The sequence below is a fragment of the Thamnophis sirtalis genome, unplaced genomic scaffold (assembly GCF_051295495.1).
Source record: "Thamnophis sirtalis isolate CommonGarterSnake01/CBP01778 unplaced genomic scaffold, rThaSir2_p1.2 scaffold_5, whole genome shotgun sequence".
NCBI lineage: Eukaryota > Metazoa > Chordata > Lepidosauria > Squamata > Natricidae > Thamnophis > Thamnophis sirtalis.
Genome location: NW_028261385.1, coordinates 92,863,599 through 92,868,889, shown reverse-complemented (window position 1 = coordinate 92,868,889; position 5,291 = coordinate 92,863,599).

The window sequence follows — 5,291 nt, the reverse complement described above, 5'->3', positions numbered from 1 at the left end:
GATATTTTGACTCAGCTGCTGCCAAGTTTTTTGCCCATTGTCTCCATGAGAGTTTATGGATGCCCAACTGCTGCATTTCCTTGTCAAATCCTAGCAGAAGAATAGTGACACACACACTAGGCAAAATCTTTGGAGCAGCTGGACCAAGTTGTCCAGAGGGGGTAGCTCTTTAAGCCTTCAAACAGATACTTTGTACACCACATTCTTTGCAGATCCACCCTTTCAAATCTGATTCCCTAATTCATTCATAATCACTGAGAAAAATATTAATTGATATAAGGCCGAGCTCATAAATAACAACACAGATAATGAAGAAGAATGTCAATTTCATTCTAATCTCTCCCCTTTCTCATTTTTCTCCTCCCTTAAAAATATTGTTGGACCCATAAGTAATTTTCTGTGTTGAATAATGCACAAAACACCCCAAAAGAATGTAGGAATCAGATAAGAACTTGCTTTCTTGTTCACCATAGTGAGGTCACTGCTAGAACTTAGTTTGGCTTCTATTTACCCAATTGAATTTTGTCTCTATGGGAGAGAGAACTACCAGCTAAAACCAATGATTCTAGAAAAAAGGGTTAAGCAGAACGGAGCTTTCAGTGAAAGTTTGGAGTAAGGGTAGAAGCGAAAAGGAATTATAGTGAAGTAAGTAAGTTCTAAATATAAAGAATTATATCTAGAATGATGGCTAAGATAAGATGAGGGCTTCAGTTTTGGACAAATACAAGACAAAATCACAAACTGGGTAGAAAGAAATAAAGTTATTTGACTTTTACAGGTACTGAAATTTTTAATAGATTCTCCACACAAAGCACATGAGGGGAGGTGGGTGGCAGAGAATGATGTTGACAAAATATATTTTGCAGGATTATTTTAAAATCCAATTTTCCACCAGTCCTCACTTTAGGAAGAAGAACAGTGAGAGTTTTGATTTGATGTGATTTGTGAGGATTTAGAATTAGGTACTAACTTTAAAATGCTATGTGTTAAAATATTTTCAATTCTGGGAATATTGCCTTGAAGCTAATTGAACAGAAAACAAAACATGAAAAATCCTTTACTCTTAGTTTTTGTCTTTCTGAAATTTGCAGATGTCTTACTTATAGTGCCATCAGCATTCAAAGTATCTCTCTCTCTTTTTTTTTTAAAGCAGGCTTTCTGAGTTTTCTTTCTGTGTGCCATCTTTCAGATCATGAGACACTTACAGAAGAAACATAAGCCAAGGATTGGCTTCAGATCCTCAAGAAAGAGTTCTTTAGTGAAAACAATGCAACAAAATGGAGGCAAAAATTCAAAATGCGACATCTGTTCAACAACGATCCAAGACCCAACTTACTTGAACCCTTGCAACCACCAGTTCTGCTTCAAATGTATTCAGAAGTGGTCCAGAAAGCAAGTTATATGTCCATTGTGTAAGCAGCGTTTCTATTCATTCTGTCACACTATACGCAGAAAAGATGCCTTTTGCGAATATGTCCTGCCTTTGAATGCTGGCTCTTTTTCTCCTTCTGAAAGCAAGGAAGACTGTGCATCAGCCTCCTCTCAAAGACTTACATCAATTCCTGACAATGGAATCGTACATAATGAAATTAGGGGAACATTAACTCAAAGAGAGAAGGATATTTATAAGCTCATGAGACAGTTTGCAGTTACAGAGCGACCCAATGATATTGACTTAATCAGCCTTGGGAAATTTAAAGCCCAAGCAGTAATTCAGTTTAGGAGAACTCTTTACCAGGCAGGGATTCTAGTTCAAAATGCTCCAAATCCAGATTTCAATCAAATATCTTCAGCAGAATTTTTTGGCAGAAATCCTCAATGTTTGGACAGAGTGATCCCTTGGCTAAAACGAGAATTAAAAGTGCTGTTTGGTAACAAGAGATCAACGATTCAAACTTTTCAGAATCTCATCCTAAGTAACATGATTCATCATGATCTGGACAGCAAAGAATTTGAAACTATTTTACAGCCCCACTTGCACCATTTCACTGGTCATTTCCTGCATGAGTTCATGAGTTTTGTTCAATCCTCATTAAATCTGAAGAAGTATGACTGGTGTGCCTTGTACGAATGCCCTGCGATATGGAAAGAGACTGATCATTTAACTTCTTCTCCATCTTCAGAAAATGAACATTTGCAACCCCCTGAAAAAAGTCAGGTGCCCAAACCTAATGATAGTTTAGATTATGGAAACCTAACATTCTTGCTTCCTGGTTCAGAGAAAGCCCCCCCTTCCACATTTGCTGCAGCGGATAATAAAAATCATTCAACGATTGAAGAAAATTATATGGATTTGTCCAACAAAGATACTGAAAAGGGGATAGCTACAGCCTATCGTATTTTTAAAAGTATACTGCTTAAGACATCTTCAGAGGAAAAAGTACAGGTCCCTGAATCTCTTTCTCACTCCCACCTATTTCAAGGACAGAAAGAAAAAAGGGACATAGTAGAAATAGATCCTGTTCAGATTCTTAGGCCAACGGATGTGGAAACAGGTAAAAATGAATTATTAGACGATGGTGCCTTTAAGATTTATCACAAAAGTTCTGCTAACATCATTACAGTGAAGACATTGGGGAAAAAAGATATAACAAAAAGTCAACCCTCTGAGATTTCCATAAATAAATTAAAAGAATATTCTCCGGCATGGAAAACACCATCTCCCAAAAGAAGGAGTGTACATAAAAATAGTGGATCAAAGGGTAGCATAGAATGCAAATTTGACAAAGCATGTTCTGCTTCAAAAGAAAGACATGGGAGAAGAAACAAAGCAAAGTATCTGCATGATGAGAAGAAATGTAGAAACTATTCCAAAGATAGGAGACATAGACGAGATCAAAGAAAATCCAAGACTAAAGAAGCAAGTTTGCTTCACAAGAGCCCTCTGCCTGTAAGAAAAAAAAGCACTGAGGCTAGAGACACTCGCAAGTCAAAATCACTGAACATTCATCGCAAAAGAACAATGAAGAACAAAGATTCTGAACATCTAGGAAGTGGAAGTTCCAGTGAACCCAACCAGAATGGTCTTTACACCAAAGTTAGGCATGAAGAACCACCGTGCAGAAAGGGTAAGTCAGACATATTATGTGATCCAAATCCATCCACCAGCTCTGGGCAGAAGCCATATTTTTTCTCCAGAAAATAAAACCTTAGTGAATCAAAGACATCTAACCAAATACTGGCAATTCTCATCAGGCTGATATGCAAACATTTGAAAAAAAACTAGAGGTAGGATTGTTGTAGGATGATAAACAGTTTAGTTTGGTAAACTAGATAGCAAGCCAAAATATAAGTTAATGCAATTGGAGGGTGATCTCCCAAAGAGTGGTGAAGATTTATCCACAGTGATGCAAACAGCTAAGATTTTTAACATCAATCTCAACCTAATTCAAAGACTAACATAAAGGCAAAGCTACAAATGAAATAGCCAAACCTAATGAGCATGTATGTAAATAATGAGAGGCACCAGCTTGTCAAAGCAAGAGACCATCAGTGAACACAGGATAAGACAAGGAAAAGAAGTATTTGTCGTCTTCTAAGCAGGACATTGCCTTTTAGATCTTAAAAATAAAAATATTTGTATATTATGCTTGTGATTCATATTTTGCTTAATGATTTCTTTCAAAAACCATTTATAGATTAGGGGCAGGTAGAAAATTGCCACACACACACACACACACACACACACACACACACACACACACCACAATGAGGATTCAATTCCGTTAAAGTTATCCCAAACTAACTGATAACTATCAATTGAATTCTATCCATTTATGGAAATCTAAAGGACTTCTTGTAAAGCTACTTGTAAATGTAGGTGCAGTATTTACTTTCTTCACACATTCTGAGTGTTCATACAATTGTGGAGAAGGTGAATATGCCCACCCCTAACATCCTGCCTGAATCTCAGCACAGATCATTTTCTCTGAACATAGAAGTATCAGAAGATAGAATGAGCAATGGATCAAGGACCAAGATCTAGAAGATGGAAGTTCAAGTCCCATCTGTGGAAATGTACAAACTGAATAACTTTGGACTGGTCATGCTTTCAAAGCCCAACTATTTTATTATTTTTTGTTTTAGGAATAAACCGGTGGATGGAGTCCTATGCATGTCATCTTAAGGACTCAAAGGGAAAATGGGATCGAAATCTAAGAAATAAAATAAACATGCAGCTTTTGATTTGGGAGTTGAGTGTAGACATCACAGGGTCACAGCTGGTGATCATATAGAAGATAATTTTGACATAAAATGATAACAGCTTAGTAGGCTTTTAAACTTCCATCGCTTACCACATCAAAAGCCACCTGTATCATATTAAGTTCCCTAGAGAGAGAGAAAGTTTTTATATAACTCAGCGTATGAAATAGGGATATCCTATTTATGTTGAATTATGTAAAATTTCCTCTCTTTTTCTATCTCTCTCATGCACACAAACTCACAAGAGAGAGGGGGGAGGGAGGGAGAGAGAGAGAAAGAGACAGAGAGAGAGAGACGGAGAGACCATATTAATATTTATACAGGTAGGCAGTGGTGGGATTCATTTTTTTACTACCGGTTCTGTAAGTGTGGCTTGATGGGCGTGGCAGAGGAAGCATACTGTAAAATCTCCATTCCCTCCCAACTCCAGGGGAAGGTTACTGCAAAATCCCCATTCCCTCCCGATCAGCTGGGAATCAGGAGGCAGAGAATAGATGGGGACGAAGCCAGTCAGAGGTGGTATTTATCGGTTCTCCCAACTAATGAAAAGTTCTGCTACCGGTTCTCCAGAACTGGTCAGAACCTGCTGAATACCACCTCTGCAGGTAGGTCTCAGTTAATGACCATAATCAGAACTGACAATTCTATTGCTAAGTGACACAGTGAAAAAATGTGACTTGCTAACTTACAACAATAGCTCCTGTAGTTGTGGTTGTTAAATGAATTGTGCATGGTTATTAAGAGCAACATCACATAGCTGCATAATGGTATGTAAGAAAGACCTTGAGAAAAAGGACAAAGAAATGCTACTTAGGAAACAATCGGATGAGAGAGTGTACAGCTTGTGGATGCAGAACAGCTGGAGAAAAAGGCTCAGAAAGCATCCTCCATATCTTGTCAAGCTGTGGAAGAAACAGTGGGAGATTTATACTTTCAGATTTGAAAGATACCAGATCAGATTTCAGGAATACCAGACCAAAAACAACAGGCCAGGTGTGGTATGTCTACTTTATTTTAAGGCTGCATTAACAGAATATTGCAAGGGCCCAAATTGTGCTTGCAAATTGGCAAGCATCCAAATTGCAATC